General features: G+C 31.8%; 1 protein-coding gene across 2 annotated transcripts in view; it reads right to left on the bottom strand.

The window, feature by feature from the left end:
* The window catches only part of LOC145279657 (uncharacterized), an 82,869-nt gene that overhangs the window by 20,397 nt on the left and 41,518 nt on the right, over positions 1-20,954 (bottom strand). The window contains exon 1 of one of the 2 annotated variants that reach the window (XM_080130895.1): positions 5,889-6,024. The exons of the other annotated variant lie outside the window; for it this stretch is intronic. The gene's annotated coding sequence lies outside the window, so the exon portion shown is untranslated. Of the gene's footprint in view, positions 1-5,888; positions 6,025-20,954 lie in introns of those variants that run through there. 2 annotated transcript variants of the gene reach the window in all.

Here is a 20,954-nt window from a genome sequence, read left to right as displayed (position 1 = left end):
AATAATTACCAGTGATTTTAATTGACTTTTTTTTCACACTTAAAATGCACTTTTACTTTAATTTGAAAAGGATTAATTTATCATTACAACACGTTTGAAAATAAATCGAGTCATGTAAAAAAAATAAATATTTTAAATAACCATTTTTTTTATTCCAACAGAGGTACCTAAATTAATATTTTTTATAGTCTTCAAAAATACAGAAATTAATGTATAATAATGTTTAAATTATTCTATAAATTTTAAAATAAAATTGACTTTCTGACATTTCGGGCTTCCATAGAACTAATGCACGACGCCTTTTCATTTGTTTTGACTGAAAAAGTCGGACCTGTTACTTAAAACTTTTGCTTTTTTTGGGGGGGGGGGTGCTAATAAGCTATTTTTTATACAAACGAGGTGTTTTTTTTTTCAAATCCAATATCATAAAACTTTACTAATTATTTTTGAAATACTACCAGAAAACTAATATTTATAGATCAGGGAATTTTTACAATTTATTTAACTTCAAAATTTAGCTCAACTTATCAGTTTCCGATAAAATCAGTTTTCATTATAACTCTTTTTTCACGTGTAAAAATGTTTTTTTCTTTTAGAGATTAACTTTAAGCTCTAATTTTTCAAATACCATTTTAAAAAGTAATCGGAAACCTATAAAAAAATTATAAGCCGCCTTTCAAAACCTTGTTTCACCTGATCATTTTTCACCATTAAATTGCACGTATCTAATTAATAATAAATAAAATATCCAACGTCAAAATTTACGAAAATTTTAGCCCAATCGTATAAAAAAGACAGTTGAATATTTATTTTGCTCGATTTAAAACAGTTATTTTTGCCTTTAAATAAAATTCTAACTTTTTAAAGAATTGAGATTCTTTTAATTTAATATTTTAGTTGCTGATGAGCAAGTTTTTAAAATATTTTTTATTAAAAAATATACAACTACTATTCATATTTTGTTCGATTCCCAAGTACTTTTTACTTTGATTATTTTACTCATTATTACAGTTTGATCATCTCAGTTCTGTAATTAACCCAGAAAACATACGAAAACACAAATCAATCAAGTTGCTGATCTCATATGCCTAAAGAGGAGCAGTAAAAGAGTGCAGAAAAAGAAATAACAGGTTCTGGTGCATTTGAGCAGTACCAAATTTCAGGCACCGGAAAAATTTAGATCATGTGATCTATCATAAACAAAAAAATATCAAGTCTGATTTTATCAATAGAAAAAATAAATTCAAATTATAAAAGACAAACAAGAGGATTTTATAAATAAATTTATCACAAAACAAAATCTTATTTTTCAACGAACAATTTTAAAAATATCTTTAATTTATTTATATATTAAAAGAAAATTTCAACGAATTAACTTAAAAATAACTGTGCTTCTCCACAATATGAACTAAAAAAACAGTTTGGTTTGTTGTGTAGACATATATAACTCTACCAAATTCACTTGATAAAATTGTGTAACTGTAAAATGCAACTTTTCAGATCAATAAAATGAAATAGAAATGTCTAAAATATAAAGAAAAACACTTAAAACAAGAAATTAAATATTGATTTTTTTTATTTGTCAAATAACTACTTTACTGTCTGGAACAATTGATAAAAAATTATATGCACAAAACTAAAACCAGTGTTAATTTTAAGTAAATTTATTGAATATATACCAGAACAGACTTTCTTTTAAAAAACAGATTATCCATTTGTTAAGCATTAAAAACAATCTATATTGTTGAATTAAATATATATATATAACTCTAAAATCTTAAGAAAAACAAAGTAATTTTATACATAAATGAATAAAAAAGTCATTGAATACAAATATGCCTAAAATAAAAGAAATCAATTTTCCCATTTAAAAACAATTTGGTTAGTTTTCTTTTTTTTTTTCTTTCTGAAAAATGCACGTTTTAAATTCTATACAAAAAATTCTCGATGTCCATTAAAAAAGATTCAATTGTAGTTTCGAAACTATTAAATCTCACCCATGTTGTTGGGTTTCCACTAAAATTTTGGATAAAATTGATTAGTATTTGTATTTCTTTCTCCAAAATAAATTGCTTTTTAACGTCTATAAATTTGAATTGTTATTCATTTTTTTTTCGATGAAAGCCATTTATTTCTTGTTATTCACTTTTTCTTACACTTATTTTAAATTATCAACTTTTTTTTTAATTTCTCATTTTTGCTTTTTAACTTCCATGTGTAAAAAAGAAAATGTTCGAAGTTTTGTTTGTTTTTTCTTGTCAAAAATATAGTTATTCACATCGCGTTTAAAAATATTTAATCGAATTTCAACAAAACGAATAAAAATGTAAGCTGGCTATTTAATTACAAAAAAAAAAAAAAATGTAATCTAATTTTAAAATATCAAATTTCAGTAATAATTCTATTTATTGAAGTAAATAATCGAATTTGAAGTAAAGTTACAATACATCAATTTTGCTCAGTTTCGTCGAAATTAAGTGAAAGAAAAAAAAAACATTAAAATATAATATATATTCCTTTTTACGCTTTTTCAGTTAAGAAAAGATATAAAATAAATAAATTCATTTGCAAATTTTGTTTACATCCGCCCCCCCCCTCGGAAATAGAAAAATTTTAAATCGAAAATTAAAAATGAAACAAAATACAAAATGTACAATTTAAATACTTCTGCATCTATGTTACCGCGCTAAAAAATAACACTACTATTTAGAAAACTATTAACAGAAGGAGTGTTATTTAAAAAAATTTTTTTTTTTTTTTAAACTATTCTGTACTTTCACATAACAATTTAACAAACAAATATATCGTAACAATTAAATTTAACTTGAAAATACTATTAAAAAATACCACGGTAACAGATTCATAAGCACCAGTGCCACAATTTGTATTATTTCGAACATGATTACTATTCTCAGTTTTGGTTATTTACACCGTTTCGGCTGATGTAACCACAGACCTTCTTCAGTTGCATCTTTTCTAAATTGAAGTTAAAATTGGATTAAAAATTTTGTTTGTTTGCTTTAAATAAAAGCTAGAGGAAATATTGCGACTATGAAAAATTATTCAAAAATATTTTTCTATTATTAACGTTTTCCATGTTATTTACATTTCATAAATAGTTGGGCTTTTTAAAATATTAGTTAAGTTTTTGGTGCTAATGCAGAGAGTGCACTCTGCACTGATCCGCGCTATTTTTTAAATCGTATTTCCAGGTTTAATTAAAGTTTTTTTTTTTTATTATTCAATTGTAAGGTTAAAGTACAGAATAGGTACAAAACACCCTTCCCTCCCCATGTTAAAAATGGCTTTTAAAATAATAACCTTATTATTTTAGCACGGATCACTCTCTGCATAGTGCATGATGAGTACCAAGTTTTTACTAAATTATTGCTAAAAAAATTAAAAGTTCGGAAAATAAATATCAAAACGTGGACAATGGGTTACAAATAAAAATCACACTAAACTTAAACTTGAAATTATAATCATTATGTAACTTTTCGAAAAAAAAAAAAAAAAAAAAAAAAAAAAATGAAGAAAAGGCCCCCTCCATGAACTTTTTGGCAAATGCATGAAATAAGCTAAAATTTTTAAATTAAAAAATATAAGACTTCTTGTAAACCTTCAAAATAATCATTTAAATTTTAAAGCATAATTAAAAATACTAATTTTTATAGGTAATTTCGACAATTTTCATTAATAAGAAAAATTTAAGTGATGTGAAGAAAGGAAAAAAAAATCTTTTTAATTGGAATCCTCAAGTTATTTTAAAAGATAGCACTTTTCCATTTAAAATTATGGTGCTCATGCACTTATGTTACCGTGCTATTTAAAAAAAAATATTTAAAAAAAAAATATTTTCAAATTAAAGTTTTTAAATTGTTAGGTGAAAGTACAGAATAGTTACAAAACACCCTCTCCTCGTTAAGAATAGTTTTCTGAATAATAACGTTATTATTTCAGCACGGTAACATAAGTGCACAAGTATCGAAATTATTTCATAATCAGTTAATTACTGCCATGTATCATAAACTGAGGTGACCCAAAAGAGGGGTGGACCCTCGTTTTGTTCACAAGTAGAAATGTACAACTCCGCCTACGATTTCCTAAGATTTTATTTATTTCTATTAAAAATATAAAATAAAGTAATTTTTTGCATAATTTAAAACAAATAAAAATGCCTTTCATTTTGTTTAGAAAGCAAAATGCAATAATTTAATTGCAAAAAACAAAAACGGTTTTTTTTTTCTATTCTATTAAATAATTGCATTAAAAAAAAAAAAGAAAAAAAAACATTGTCATCATTCACATCTAATTTTAAAAAATATATTTTAACTTTTTTTTTTAAATAAAAGACTTTATTTCATATATATTTAAATAAAAAAAAAAACCCCAAAAAAACCCCAAAAAAACATTGCACTCGAAATTTACTGTTAGTATTATTTTTTTAAAATAATTTGTAAATATTTCTGTTCTTCGTATTTAGTACTAAAAAAATGTTTACCAATTTAATGAAATAATAAAGAAAACCTTTAATTAAATACCATTTTCTTTCCTAAAACATTCCCGGATGAAAATGTGACTTTTTCCCCTTTTTCCACGAAACACGAGGTAAATAGGTTGTGCACTTGTGCATTAAATATAAACATTAATATAAAGATTAAAATGTCAGTAATTTCTTAAGAGTTTTAAATCATTTCGATTTAAATAAAATTTAAAATATCAAATAAACATTAGTGAAAACAAGAAAATACCATTTTTGCAGTTTTCTTAATCGACCATTTTCAAAATGGTTGATTGAGAAAACCGCCATTTGTAGGATGATAGAAATTGTGTGCTTCTACAGAATTTGAACCGAACCAAAAAGATATTTTCTGAACAAAACCTAAGTTTTAGATAAGAATTAGTTTATAGTTAAGTTAAGGTTAAAAAATAAATAAATAAAAATTAATAAAACAAACAAAAATAACCGGTTCTGTTAAAATTTTATAAAAGTAACAAAATTGTATTTCTAGTAAAAAAAAACGTTTACTTTAAACTAAATATCAATCTTTTATTGAAAAAAAGGTTTAAATGGTTATACAAAATAAAAATATAAAACTAAAAATGAAAAAAAAATTAAAAAAAACGACAAAATAAGAAAAGTGAACTTTTTTTTCTTATATTAACAAAAAAGGGTATAAGATAATATTTCGTATTTATAAATTAACTCATTTTTTCATTTAAAACTTTTATTAAATAAATAAACGCGTAAATATTTAAATTTTAAGCGTAATCTTTATTAAAACAAGATGAAAAATGTATTTTATTCTTTTACTATCTTAATGCGATTTATAGCTAAAAAAAAAGGCCATATTTACGTAAAACAAACACAAAGAAATTCAATTTTCTGAAACATATTTAAATATATTTTTATGACATGGATAACAAAAAGATTAAAATTTCAGAAAATTTAATTTAAACATTTAAAATATAATTTTTTAAGGTATTTTTCATGTCTTTTTAAAAATGGACAAAAAAAGTCGTTTTTCGAATATCAGTTTCACGACAAGTTATTTAAATAAATAATAAAGTCATAAAAAGGGCAAATAATAAAATAAAAGGATTACATAATGTTTTAAATTGTCGAATATTTAAAAATTAAATGATTGCTGAATACAATTTAAACCGAAAGAAAACATTAAAATTGTTGTAAATAATGTCGAATAGTTACAATTTTTCCCCTCAAGTAGTAGTTTAGTCGCCATTATTGTAGTAAGTTTGTTCAGAAGAGACATATTTTTATCGTTTGTAGACGATTTCCGAGTACAAAAAGTGTGGAATTATGATTTGATATGCAATAAAAATAAACCTATCTAATGATAAAAAAAAAAAAGGAGAGAAGAAATTACCTGAATTAGGGAGCGAATCGCAGAAATATTCAAGTTAGAATCGCTGTTTTATCGGACACGCGTTAGTAAAGATTGAAATAAATAATCAAAGAATTGCATTCTGGGAAAAAAAAACATAAGGAAAACAAACTTTTTGTCCCAACTTTTTTTTTTTTTTTTTTTAATTAACTCTAATTATATTAAATGTATTAATTATAATTTATTTATGGACAAACAAACCAACAATATTATATTATTTTATTATCTAGGATCAATGTGTAGTATTTGCTCTGTTTTCAGGCGGCTATTCTCCCAGGCGCTACCTCCCCCGAAAAGGGTGTGTGGTCATTTGTCACGTGAATCGTCAACGCCGGGTAATTTTTTGTAGGTACTTCGTTATTGGCCATGCACTTCCGTGTCGTGTTCTGATGACCACACCCCATATTAAATTCGATCTTGTATCACATCATGGTCTCGTGGAGAGAGCGGTAAATTACAGTTATAGCTTTAATGCTTACGTTAAAATTACTTATCTCTTTAATAATGCCGTTTTTTAATCCGAACAAAATTAAAATCAAACCTTCTGAAATGGGCATTTCTGTATTGGAACGAAAATGAAAATTGCCTCAGTCTAGAATGATTTCTATTTCTCTGACCGAGGACAGAAAATATGTAGTGTAATATTAGAATACTATAATAATATAACGATTACTACACTATCAGCTTACACGCATTAACCCTTATCCTCGAGTGGCCTTCGGGCCTTGATAAGTGGTGATCCCTCCCCCCAAGTAAAAAAGAAAAAAACGATTATACCTTGCAGCTAAAAAAATGATGTCATATATCAATTTTCTTGACAGTTTTTTTTTCTGAGCATGAAATGTGTATATATATATATATATATATATATATATATATATATATATATATATATATATATATATATATATATATATATATATATATATATATATAAAATAAAAGTTACTATAAGTTTACTAAGGTAATCAAAATGGTAAACTTAAAATATATTATAAATATTAAAGAGTTAATATTTACAAGTAAAATAAACTCAGCCAGATATAAAAAGCTCAATAAAACCGAAAAGGAAATAGAGCTTATAATATGAACAAATGATTAATAAAATATGTTAAAAGACATCTTGAAAAAGAGTTAAAAACATATTTAATTTTAAAAAAGGAAGCACAAGATAAGTGGATAGTCGCGGATTAAGGACTATCCACTTATCTTGTGCTTCCTTTTTTAAAATTAAATATGTTTTTAACTCTTTTTCAAGATGTCTTTTAACATATTTTATTAATCATTTGTTCATATATATATATATATATATATATATATATATATATATATATATATATATATATATATATATATATATCGGCTGATGATGAATATATATATATATATATATATATATATATATATATATATATATATATATATATATATATATATATATATATATATATTTCCTCAAAACCTCTGGTCTTGATGATGGTTTCAAATGATCTGAAATAGCAGCAAGGGGAGACTTGATTTAAAATATTTCTCATATGTTATATCTCCCCTCTTTTAGAAATAGGGTGCGATTATGAATATCTCCAGTATCAAATAATCCTTATACACTGTGAAATTTACTTTATGTATGAAAACCAAAGAAGGGAGATATAACATGAAAAATATTTGGAATCAAGTCTCCCCTTGTTGTTATTTAAGATCATTTGAAACTATAGCAGCAAGTTTTAATCTCCCTTCCACCAAAGCCAGAGGTTTTGGGGAAATATCAGATATTTTGTAATTCATATGCAAAACTAGGAAAAGAAATGACTATGGTTGAAACATTTTATGGCTGTAAAAAAGTGCCAAAAATAGGCTCTGGATGATCTTCTTAATGTGCGATCTTTAGGGCAAATATTACATAGCCCACTACACAATTAACATCATTATCTTTCTAACGAGCATTCATTTGTCAAATTCTGATTAATAGTCACTGTGATTTGGAATTGGAATGGGGACAATCATAATAATAATAATAATAATAATGCCAAAAAATGGTGGTATATATATATATATATATATATATATATATATAACTACTTCATTTACTCACATAAAATTAATATACGAAAGTATAAATTTATGCGTAAACTTTAAGTATTTACTTCAAAAGTGCTCAATATATAGGTAGAGCTAGTTAGTAAGTTATAAAATATATATGGCGATTAAGCTACACTGAATATTCTGCGTTTCATCCACTCTAGGACTCTTCAGGCTTATGCGCCTATATATATATATATATATATATATATATATATATATATATATATATATATATGCTCCACTGCCTTGTGGGGCCAAGGTTATTTAATCAAAGGCTAAGGGTGAGGTAACTCTGACAGAAACCTCCAGAGGAGCTTAGGCCCTGCAAGATGCGGCATATATGACCCACCGGCGTGTGAAATATGCTCTGGTGCCCAGCAACTTAAGTTCCAGTCATGGATCAAATGGCATGGTGGGTGGAGAGGACTCTGTAAGCCGTAGTGAAAGCAACCTCCCTAGGAGAAGGAAAACTCTGATATAAAACCTGCGATGACTGCTGCATCCAATGATGTAAACTTGCTCTTCTTTTTGGATCAATGTGGCAGTTGTTCAGAGAGTGGGATTGTCTCGGTGCAAAGTCTTTCCCCACTATAACAATCCTCATGCACAGGCATTGCTCGATATAAATTAGATACACTTTTATATCGAGTAATGGCAATGTTCGAAAGCGAATTTGCTGTCATCATATATATATATATATATATATATATATATATATATATATATATATATATATATATATATATATACTAGCAAAAGTACCCGTCGTTGACTGGGTTCAAAAACAGCCTACAGAAAATGGACTCTGATTTATGAAAGTATGATAGGTTATGAAAAGGAATGGTTGTAAATTTGGGTTGAATTTGGGGGTATCAAAACCAAAGCAAAATAAGATGAAAGTAAAAATAAAATAGATAAACCCCATTATTTATTATACCATACTTGTTCACACTGAAACACTTATCACAATATTCTGTGGATTTATCTTAAAAAACCTTGTTAAACTTTGTGACATATTTCCATTCTATGGACGTCAGGTGCGAACGAACACCCCATAATTTTATTATGCCATATTTCTTCAAACTGAAACATAATTATCAAAGTATACTTACACAGATAGATATGAAAAGTCTTTATTAAAGTTTGTGCCTTTTTCCATTCTATGGAGGCCAGGCACGAACGCAGTCCCCACAATTTTATTATACCATCCCTATTTAAGTTAAAACATACTTATCAAAGTATCCTTATGTACATATATATCAAAAACACATGTAAACGTTTTTTTTAATTTTTTATTTCCATACTTTGTGGACCAGGCGCGAACGCAGACCCCACAATTTTAATGAATCACCGTTCTGCCAGATCAAACATACCCATTCCTGTGTCTCTATACATCTTCTATCATTATATGTAATTAATTTTTTTAAAATAGTCAACCATATAGGAGCCTATTCGTGACCATACGCACACACACAAACACACACACACACACAATTCAGCTTTATATATATATATATATATATATATATATATATATATATATATATAGTGTTAGTCAAATTGAATATTTAAATGCTCATATCTTCGTTCTATGGGACGAAAGTATGACAATTGGTAAAAAGAACGTATATTTTAAAACCAATAAAATATGCTAACTTTGCCTACATTTGTATATATAGTGTCCTGGCAGGCCAGCTTCAGTCTTGCTGCTTTGAATGAATTTTGCTTAGGGTTTTTTTTGCTTGTTTGTCTCCCATGTGACCTTGCCAGGCCATTAATATATATATATATATATATATATATATATATATATATATATATATAAGACTGTAAATTAAAATTTACAAGTAACTTTATTGTTCAACAGAATACTCCAAAGCGAATTTTCAAAAATCCTTATTTCACGGAGTTTCAAAGAATGCTATTTTTCTCTTCAGAGGAAAGAAAGAAATTAGCAAATTATTATTATAGTCAAAATTTGCTGGTTATGGCATTAAATGAAACAGCTTTTTATGATGGTTAATCATAAATTGCAAAAAAAAATGTGTTCTTGTCAGTTAAAAACATGTGAAGATAGGGAGAAAATGAGGAAAAAAACGAACTGGCAGTAGAAATTCCAGAGAACATGAAGACTCACTCAGTGGTAAATCCAAAAAGCGAAGGAAATTTAAAAATAAAAAAAACAAATAGTCAGAAGTTCAAAGTCAGTGGAACATGCAAGTGAGTTGTAGAGTAAAAAATAATTCAATTGGAAAAGCAATTTCAGAGTGAGAAATAATCCGCTTGGAAAAGAAGTTCAATGTAGCTTAAAAAAATATAAAATTTCTCTTGCAGTTGCAGAAAATACTCCAAAATCGCAATGATGTGATGCATGTTAAAAACGCTACAAGGTCATACAATCCTAACATTAATAAGGAAAGAAGGCTAAATTTAATTTAAAAGTAATAAAAACATAGCTATATTAATAATAAGAGTATTAAGAATGGCGACGACGGGATACATGCATACTGGTTCAAAAAATTCACAACCTTACACAAAAGGCTAGCCCAAAACCTGAGAAGATGTATACAGGAAGCAAGCGTACCAGACTGGATGACAAAAGGTAGAACCACACTGCTACAGAAGGACATGGAGAAAGGAACCGTCCCTAGCAACTATAGGCCAATCACGTGCTTACCAACAATGTGGAAGATACTGATAGCACAACTGAGAGAACAAATCTACCACTCCCTGAATAACCGTGGACTCATCCCCGAGGAGCAGAAAGGATGCCAAAAAGGAAAAAGAGGAACACATGACCTGTTATATATAGATTAAAAGATCTTAAAGGAGGTAAACAGGAGGAGAAAGAATTTAGCCATGGCATGGATCGACTAGAAAAAAGCGTACAACAGGATCCCCCAAGCATGGATAATAGAATGCCTAAAAATGTATAAAATACCAAGCAGGATCACCAACGTAATAGAAAATGCAATGAAAACATGGAGACTGGAATTGACAGCTGATGGACAACACATAACAGAAATTAACATACAAAGAGGCACCTTCCAAGGAGATTCGCTATCACCACTACTGTTCATCATAGCCATGATGCCCTTGAACAGTATTCTGAGAAAGTGCCAAGCCGGATACAAGTTCTCCAATACAGAGGAAAAAATGAACCACCTGATGTACATGGACGATCTGAAACTTTTTGCAAGGACCGAAAAGGAGCAAGAGACACTAATTAACACTACCAGAATCTTCAGCCAAGATATCCAAATGGAATTTGGAATAGAAAAGTGCGCACAACAAGTTATAAGAAAGGGAAAACTGGAAACGATAGAAGGCATGGAACTACCCAACCAAACAGAAATGAGGGCACTAGGGAAACAAGACAACTATAAATACTTGGGAATTCTGGAAACGGACACCATCAGAGCAACAGAAATGAAAGAGAAAGTTGGAAAGGAATACCTCAGGAGAACAAGAAAACTCCTGGAAACTAAATTATATAGTAGAAACCTAATAAAAGGTATTAATACATGGGCAGTATCACTAGTAAGATACTCTGGACCATTTATAGGGTGGAAAAAAGAAGAACTGAGACAACTCGACCAGAAAACCAGGAAACTCATGACCATGCATAATGCACTACACCCAAAGGACGATATTGACAGACTCTACATGAAAAGGGAAGATGGTGGGAGGGGACTGATCTCTATAGAAGACTGTGTGAAGGACACAACAAAAGAACTAGAAAAATACATAATGCAAAACACTGAAAGAATAATTATGGCAGCGAGAGAGACACTGAAAAAAACAAAACAGAAAACAGAGAGACAAACGACAAAACGAGAAAAGAGAAGTGGGAAGAGAAACAACTCCACGGAAGATTCATAAGAATGACAAAAGATGAGAATAATGAACACACCTGGACATGGATGCGAAAAGGACATATGAACCGAGAAACTGAATCTCTAATAACTGCAGCACAAGATAACTCGATAAGAACCAACCATATCAAAGCAAGGATCGATAAAACACAAGAAAACAGAAAATGCAGACTCTGTGGACAAAGAGATGAAACGATAAACCATATAGTAAGTGAATGCAGCAAACTTGCCCAAAAGGAATACAAAAACAGGCATGACCAAGTGGGGAGGGTGGTACACTGGGAATTGTGTAAACGACTGCATTTTGAGCATACAGACAAATAGTACAAGCATAAATCTGCAACAGCACTCGAAAACGAGAACCACAAAATCCTATGGGACATGGACATACAGACGGACAAACCCATCCAAGCAAGAAGACCAGGTGTCGTAATAATTAACAAGAAAGAAAAATCCTGCCAAATCGTGGACTTTGCAGTCCCAGCTGATCACAGGGTGAGTATGAAAGAAAAGGAGAAACGAAGCAAATACACAGAGCTAGCCAGAGAGTTAAAAGGGATTTGGATGATGAAGAAAGTTCAAATAGTACCAATAATAGTAGGATTACTAGGAACAATCCTGAAAAACTTCGAAAAAAGAATGTCAGAAATTGGAATCAGAGGAATAACTGCAAAAGTACAACGACTAACGATAATGAAAACGACTGAAATAATAAGGAAAACCCTTGAATGCGGAGAATAATACAAGACAATATAACGAATAAGCGTTACAGGGAATGAAGAACACCGAAACTGCATATTTACAAGTTCTACACCCCCCATCATGCATTACCCCCATTGTTTCATGACCGACCCCCCCCCCAAAAAAAATAATACCAAAGGGCCGAGAAGGGTCAATAAGGACTGAAAGACCGAAGAGCGAGCGCCAACCAGACCTTGGCTGGACAAGCGCAAAGCGAACTGGGACCTTGGGGAGGCTGAGTGCCACTCAAATTCCAGTATAAACCAATGGCCACTACCAGCGAGAAATCAATGGTAAGCGGCTGTTGCGATGATGCAAATTCATTTGCAAATGCTATCGAAGGAAGTGGAGAGGGCTGGACGTCTGGGGAGACTTGTTGTCACTCAGCTTCCAGAGAATACCACAGGTTTCCAATCAGATCGTTTGTTGACTTGTGTGAAAGCTCCATGTGAGCCAATAATAATGTAATATTGTAGAAAAAATTTCAATGAAATGATTAATGAAAATGAAATATGGAGATAATATTGGTATTTATGCTATAAATTAAAATTAAAATTTTTGAGTACCATTGTTATTGATAAAATTAAAGAAAAAAGAATAATAAGACAATAGTACGTCCAAGGATGGAATACTGTTGCCACATCTGGGCAGGAGCTGCTAGAAAGGACTTGGCCTGCCTTGATAGAGTTCAAAATAGACTTCGTAGCCTCGTAGGAGATGTCCTTTTCTCTTCCTTGCAACCTCTATCTCACAGAAGAGATGTTGCGAGTTTGTCTCTGATGTATCGTTATTTTCATGGAAAGTGTTCGACTGAGCTTCAATCTATGGTCCTCCCTCGCCAAACTTTCACAAGAAACACTCGTCTAGCTGTAAACACTATCAATAATTCCCCCCACTCTTTATCTGTGCCTAAACCTAAACGTAGATTCCATGAGCAAAGCTTCTTTCTTAGAACTGCACGCCTGTGGAATTGTCTTCTGTTTTCCTGCTTTCCGGCTGACTATAATATGGTTGTCTTCAAGTCTAAAGTAAATAAGTTCTTGATGAGCCGTTCCATATAAGTTATCAAATTTACCGAATTTTCATTACTAATGATTACTATATTGTCCAATTTCTACTGTACACTCTTTAACCCTTATCCTTGAGTGGCCTCTGGGCCTTGATAATGTGGTGATGCCTTTGTAAAAAAAAAAAAAAAAAATAGTACTAATAAATAAGAAACAATACAATTACTGCCAATCGAAGCAATGGTCATAAAGTTGCTACCAGCAGTAATAAGACGTAGTAATGGTTGTAATTATATAGAACAGTAATTAAACTTAATAAAATGCAATAAATTTAGTAAGAGTGCTAATTATAATTATTATCAGAATACTAAAGATAAAATGGATAAAAATAATAATGAGATAAAATATTTTAAGTAATAAAAAGTTATATGATTATAATTTTAATAATGATTTTAATAATGAAAATAATTAAAATAGTGAAATTGAATGAAAAAATAAAAAATAAAATTAATAATAAAAAATACTAATGGTGAGATATACATATAATGGTAGCATCTCTATTGGTACCATTGCTAGCCCTAGTAAAAATAACAAGATGATAATAAAAAAGTAAAAATAACGTTAATAATAATAACAAGAATGTTAATGACGAGATCATATAATGTAAAATTAGAATAATATGAATGCTATGTGATTAGAAGTTATAGGAAGTAAGAAAATCAAACTCTTAGAGGCATTTGGGAGAGTCAAGAAAGATATATCTGGGTAATAATTATTTATAATCTTTTTAAAGATCTGCAAAAACAAAAGAAAAGTGGTTTATTAGATAGTTAATGTTTCAGAGGAGGCTAAGTGATTTCCAAATTTTGATGCTTGTATTTTGCTTTATGTTTGCACTGGAAACTCAGCTCACTTTTAGCATTGATTACATTTTTACATTGAGAAGTTATTATCCTAATTACCTCAGATAATTTGGAGCCAGGGGCATATAACTTGGATTTACTGATAATATCCCAATTAATTGAGAAAAGGATATTCTTAGATCTAAGTTTTTTTTTTTATAAGTTAAAGAAGTTCCTTGGTTACTATTTAGGTTTATATTATTAAACTAGCCTGGGTGCCCGGCATTGCCCGGCGTTGCCAGGGTATTTGGAGGTGTGTGTTGAGCAAAAAAAAAAAAAAGTTGTAGTAGGAAGGCAGGCTCAAACCCGTACCGCAAAGGAGGAAAAGAAAGTAAAAAAAAAACATGACGTCTTTGCTGTTGTGTCCATTGCCAAACCGAAAGCGACATAGGTTTTAAATTAAGGCTAGTAAATCGAAAAGAGGGGATAACTTTCGAGAATATCGGCGAAAGAAGTGAATCCTCCCAGTAGAAAAATGCCCAGTTGAGGGTGAAGGAATTAATGTCTTTGGCCAATTTTTCGATATTTGTCGTCCAAAGGGACGAGCTTCAAAATGATACTGATCCTGCGAAAATCCATCGCCTCTGTCGAAAATTTTAGGCATACATACATACATACATTTAAACAGACAGGTGAGATTTATATTATAGACTAGCCTGGGTGCCTGGCGTTGCCACATTGTTTGGAGATGCGTATTGAGCAAAAAAAGAAAGAAAAGAAAGTTGTAGTAGGCAAGCAGGCTCGAACCCATGACGTGAAGGCAGAAAAGAAAGTGGAGGTGTGTGTAAGAGTATTGGTTGGGTAAAAAAAAAAAAAAGAAGGAAAATTGCGAGCACAAAAAAAATGGTAGTAGGCAGGCAGGCTCTAACCCAGGAGGAAAAATAAGTGAAAAAAAAAGTGACGTGTTAGCTGTTGCTTCCATCGCCAAACTGGAAGTAACATAGGTTTCAATTAAGGCTAGACAATCAAAAAGATGCAATGACTTTTGAAAATATCGGCTAAAAAAGCAACCCCTCCCTTTAGAAAAGTGCCCAGTTGAAGGTAAAGCAATTAATGTTTTTGGCTAATTTTTCAATATTTGTCATCCGAAGGGTCGAGCTTCCAAATGATACCAATCTTGTAAAAGTTTTTGCTAGACATTCAAACATACATACATACATACATACATACATACATACATACATACATACATACATACATTTAAACAGATTTTTGCCCTTTATGTTATAGACTAGCCTGGGTGCCCGGCATTGTCCAAATCTTTGAAGGTGTGCGTTGAGCAAAAGAAAAAAAAATAAATGGTAATAGGCAGGCAGGCTCGAACCCGTACCGCGAAGGAGAAAAAGAACATGAGAAGAAAAGCAGAATGTCTTTGCTGTTGCATCCATCGCCAAACCAGAAGTAACAAAGTTTTCAATTAAGGCTAGACAATCGAAAAGAGGCGATGACATTTTAAAATATCGGCAAAAAAGCGACCCCACCCTTTAGAAAATTGCCCAGTTGAGGGTGAAGGAATTAATGTTTTTAGCCAATCTTTTGATATATGCCGTCTGAAGGAGTTAGCTTCAAAACGATACTGATCTCGTGAAAATATGTCGCCTCTGTCGAAAGTTTTAGGCAGACATACATACATGCATACATACATTTAAACAGACGAGTGAGATTTATATTATAGACTAGGCTGGGTGCCCGGCGTTCCCCGGATGTTTGTAGATATGTGTTGAACAAAAAGAAAGAAAAACATAGTAGTAAGCAGACAGGCTTGAACCCGTACCGCGAAGGAGGAAAAAAGAGTAAAAAAAATAAAAAACGTGACGCGTTAGCTGCTGTGCCCATCGCCAAACCGGAAATGACGTTGGTTCAAATTGAGGCTAAACAATCGAAAAGCGGCAATGACTTTCGAAAAAATCGGCAAAAAAGCGATCCCTTCCTGTAAAAAATTGCCCAGTTGAGGATGAAGGAATTAATGTTTTTGGCCAATTTTTTAATATTTGTCGTCCAAAGGGGTGAGCTTTAAAATAATGCTGATATCATGAAAATCCATCGCCTCTGTCAAAAGATTTTGCTAGACATACATACATACATACATACATTTAAACAGACAGATGAGATTTATATTATCAACTAGTGGGGGTACCCGGCATTGCTCGGGTGTTTGTAGGTGTGTGTTTGGGGGGGAGTAGATCCAAACCCTATGTTACATTTCTTTTAAAAAATCGGAAAAAAAAAACAGTGAACATAGTGTAAAAAGAAGAAAAAGTAAAATAAAAAACTTGTTTAAAAAATCGAAAAAAAAAAATTTTTTTTAAGTTTTGGTAGGTAGGTAGGATCGAACCCAGAACGTTGAGGTGAAAAACTTGATAACTTACCACTTGCCCACAAAAGGAAAGTAACTGAAAACAATTTCAATTTAACGTTTATAAACGCATAAGTGACAGGTGCGCAGCAAATTTAATTAGTTCAAAGGAAATTAAATTCCACACTTAATTTTAACTGTGAGGTAGTTCTTTTGGGTTTGTTTTTTTACCCAACTTTGTCTGGTTTTGTTTCTTCAACGTGTTGGGGAAAACCAGCTCCCCTTTATTAGGGGAGTGTCCAAATGAAAGCAATTGTCTGATATGACGGTTTTCACTGACATTGACCTAACGTCCATTGCTTTCTGGACGCTCCTGGCCCTTTCACATCAGTTTTGTTTTTATATGAAAAAACCCAACCATCATGTGAGAAGCCGAAATAGCAATAATTTTGTAAAAGTTGACATAAATAAATCTAGCCATGATGCACATTCACAATTCATACACATTATGATTTTTATATATAGATGATGATATGTGGTTAGAAATTCTCAGCTTTATTAAAGTGGAAGTGGATCCAATGTATGTGTATGTTTTGAGTGCAATTTGGTTACTCTTACTGGTATTGTGGATTCTATAGTTGTTATGGTCAGGGTAAGAATTGGATGAATTATCCCTATATATAATAAAAGAGGCTCAGTTTTTCCTCTCTGGACTTAAATACTTTAGGTTTAGAACAACAGATGCCACATACAAATTTCTTATTTTCTTGCCTATTAGCCACTATCTTATGTAACTTTATAAATACTTTTTTGACACATCCAGGTGTTGAAATAAAATCCTAGATTCCTTCCGAGGAGCTACACCAACACTATCGCATTAATCTACAGAGGAAGTAGTTCCAATTTTTCCCCTATTGCTGAAGTCTTGTTACTGATCCCCAAAAACACTGCAGGAATTTATGCACATGGTATGTATATTGTGGTTACACCCTTTGTAACTGATTCATAAACTAATAGCCCAAGCGTTAAATTCCTGTCCGTCGATTTGAAAAATAATAAATTCTCCCTTATAACATTTCTGCTATTCTGATTGGCTTAGATAGACCGATCCCTTATTCCAGATTACAATTTTGTTAACTTAACCGAACATGCAAGCCATTATCCAACATGGTGTCTACTGGTAAAGGAGGCTGGCGTTTTACATTAAATAAAGCGATTACTGAACAGCATAAAGGTATTTGCTTCTCCCTCCCTCCCCATCCCTTTCTCTATCCCTCCCTTCTCCTCTTTCTCTCTCTCTAAATGAGTTTAGAGGGAGAGAGAGAGAGATAGACAAAGACAGATCAGAGTGAGAGTTATATCTGTTTTGTTTACATTCGACCACTGTACCAGAATGAGAGAGAGAGAGAGAGAGAGAGAGAGAGAGAAAATTATCATAACAGTAGAGGGAGAAAGAAAGAGAAAATCATTGTCACAGATTGACTCCATTACATTACTGCGTCCAGTTATTTTGTTTAACTTAAAAAAACATTGATGTTATTTTGATGCGGTCATGGTGGAGTAGTCCATATCGGATCTGCGTTGCAATTAACGGGTTGCACATTTGCACCTATGCAATGTTTTTTATGTTTGAAGTTTTAACATTTAAACAGGGTTACGCCTTGCGATAAATATGTATAACTTTTGTGTTTTTCTCCATTTTTTTAGTTATTTCTTTTTAGAATTCAAAAAGTTTTATTACTTTTTATTTGTTTTTTGGGAGGTATTGTAATGAAACGATAAACCTTCATTTGTTTCTGGGGTGTTTTCTTTTAGTTGTCTTTTTGTGTTGTCTTCCTTTTACCAGCGGAGTCGCATAGATGTCTATCATTCGTGATCTTTTCTGCAACTGGTTTGCATTTCAAATTCTTAACAGTCAACTTTTTTGAAAGAGACGCTGGACACATTTTTCTGAATTTTAAATATATCAGCGTTTTTCCGTTTCTTTCTTTTTTTTGTTATTTTTCTCTTCGCTGTCGCCATCATTGTTGTCATAGTAACGGTTCACTTGATCGTTCTAACTCCTTTGCGTCTTGGAATTTTAACCGTTAAATTTCAATATCGTTAACACAAAGCAGCGAGAATTAACATTTACCCTTCTGTTTTCATTTTGCCTCAGTCAGAGTAAGATTTCTTTCTCTCTTTACTTTGCTTTACACATTTAATTCAAAACCTATCAGACAAATATATATATATATATATATATATATTATTACATTTTCACCCCAAACAAGGCACATTGCCACTTTGTTGTAGGGGGGTACTATCGGGGACATAAGCATCAGGGGTACTGTGTAGGAAGTTGGGCAGCAAGATATCGGTTCACGTTGCACTTGAACTTCTGCATGTCAGTGCAGTCGGGGAAGCAGAGATCTGGAAGGGAATTCCAAAGTCTAGCGGTTCTGGGGAAGAAACTACTGGAGTAGAAGGCTCTCTTGCATCTGGGGATCTCTACTGTGATGGGGTGGGATTTAGCTGCTTGTCGGGTTTGTCGGGGGTATTTACGTTGTGAAGGCACAAGTGCTTGCAGTTCGTCAGAGCATTCTCCGTTAAAGTAATTGTAGAAAAGACAGAGGGATGCAACATTTCGTTGATGGGACAGGGGCTGAAGTTTAGCTGACAGTTCAGGACCTATCAGATATGCGACTCTCTTTTGAACTTTATTTAGGAGCGAGAGACTAGTGGCAGATGTACCAGCCCAAATATGACAACAATACTCCATACATGGGCGAATGGTGGCCTTATAGAGGTATAGGATACTTTCAGGTGTTAGTAACTTTCTAGCACAGTAGAGAGAACCCACCTTCTTTGCAGCGGCCCTGGCAATGTTCTCAATGTAATTGTTCCAACTCCTGTTTCCTGTGAACGTTAGGCCAAGGAGTTTAAAAGATGTACTTTCAGATAAAGAGTCATTGGCCATTGCTATTGGCGGTAGGGAAGGTTTCTTGTAATTATTGAAGGAAACAAGTTTAGTCTTGGCAGCATTGAAGGTGATCATCCATTTTTATCCCCATTCCACTATGGATCGGAGGTCATCCTCTAGTGTTTCTGCCATTTCTTTAGATATGTGTTCATTTGTTTTCCCGTCGTCTGTTATAGAGCAGGGTGTCGTCAGCATACATACCCTTCTCACCGACAATTTATAGAGTCCTAGCGACCATACAAGAAGTTACAAACATTAACTTTATTGTCAAAATATTCCTTTCCTGAACATTTTAGCTTTATTACTTTCATGACTCTCATGCTAAATCAGCACATGCACACATAAAAATACATCAATACAGTAACATTATTCGCCTTTCTTATATTGTTAAATAAAAGTCATATTGAACTTTTAAAATTCGCCTTTGTCTTGGTGTCATTTCTGACAACCCTTTTATTTTCACATTCTTGTTGGGGATTGGGAAACATTTACCTATGCTCACATCACGACCGTGATACAAGGCATCAGTGAATGTCGACCAAGCTCCCCACAATATATATATATATATATATATATATATATATATATATATGTTTGTCTTATTTTGTCTGTTCCATTTTTGGAGGAAACTGTTGCGATTTCAACCAAAAGAAACCGCTCATCAAAAACAGGTCCCAATTCAAAACATAAACATTACAGCCAACAACCCTTCGGCAAGTACATCGACATGAATAATTATCCTGTGCAACACTGTAATAGTACAATTCCCACTAGAATAATATTCACAACTTTCTCAACTTCAATTTGATATGACACGTGAATATAAACCTCAAACGGATGACTCCCTATAGTAGGTTAAAAACACAAAAACAAACACAAATCAAAAACAAAAACGACAACCAGCACTGCAAGCCGCTTTGTCTACAACTACGTCTGCTGGACGAGCAGTCAGTTGAGGCTGGATCACCGAATGGTAAGATTGGGCCCGTCAGCGGCCTAACCCAATGTAGCAGCAGCAGCCATGCCCACACAGAACGGGTTAGACTACTTCCCCAACAGCAGGCAAACCCAGTAGCAGCAGCAGGCACTCGCCGTCGACTCACTCGATTTCCAACAGTCCATATTTCCTGTAGCCACTGGCGATGACCTTGTAGCTGTACCAGTTTAAACACCAGCTGGACTC

The sequence above is a fragment of the Euprymna scolopes genome, chromosome 7, assembly GCF_053919585.1.
Source record: "Euprymna scolopes isolate OS-2025 chromosome 7, ASM5391958v1, whole genome shotgun sequence".
NCBI lineage: Eukaryota > Metazoa > Mollusca > Cephalopoda > Sepiida > Sepiolidae > Euprymna > Euprymna scolopes.
Note: the sequence above shows the minus strand (reverse complement) of the source record. Positions and strands in the feature narration are given on the sequence as shown.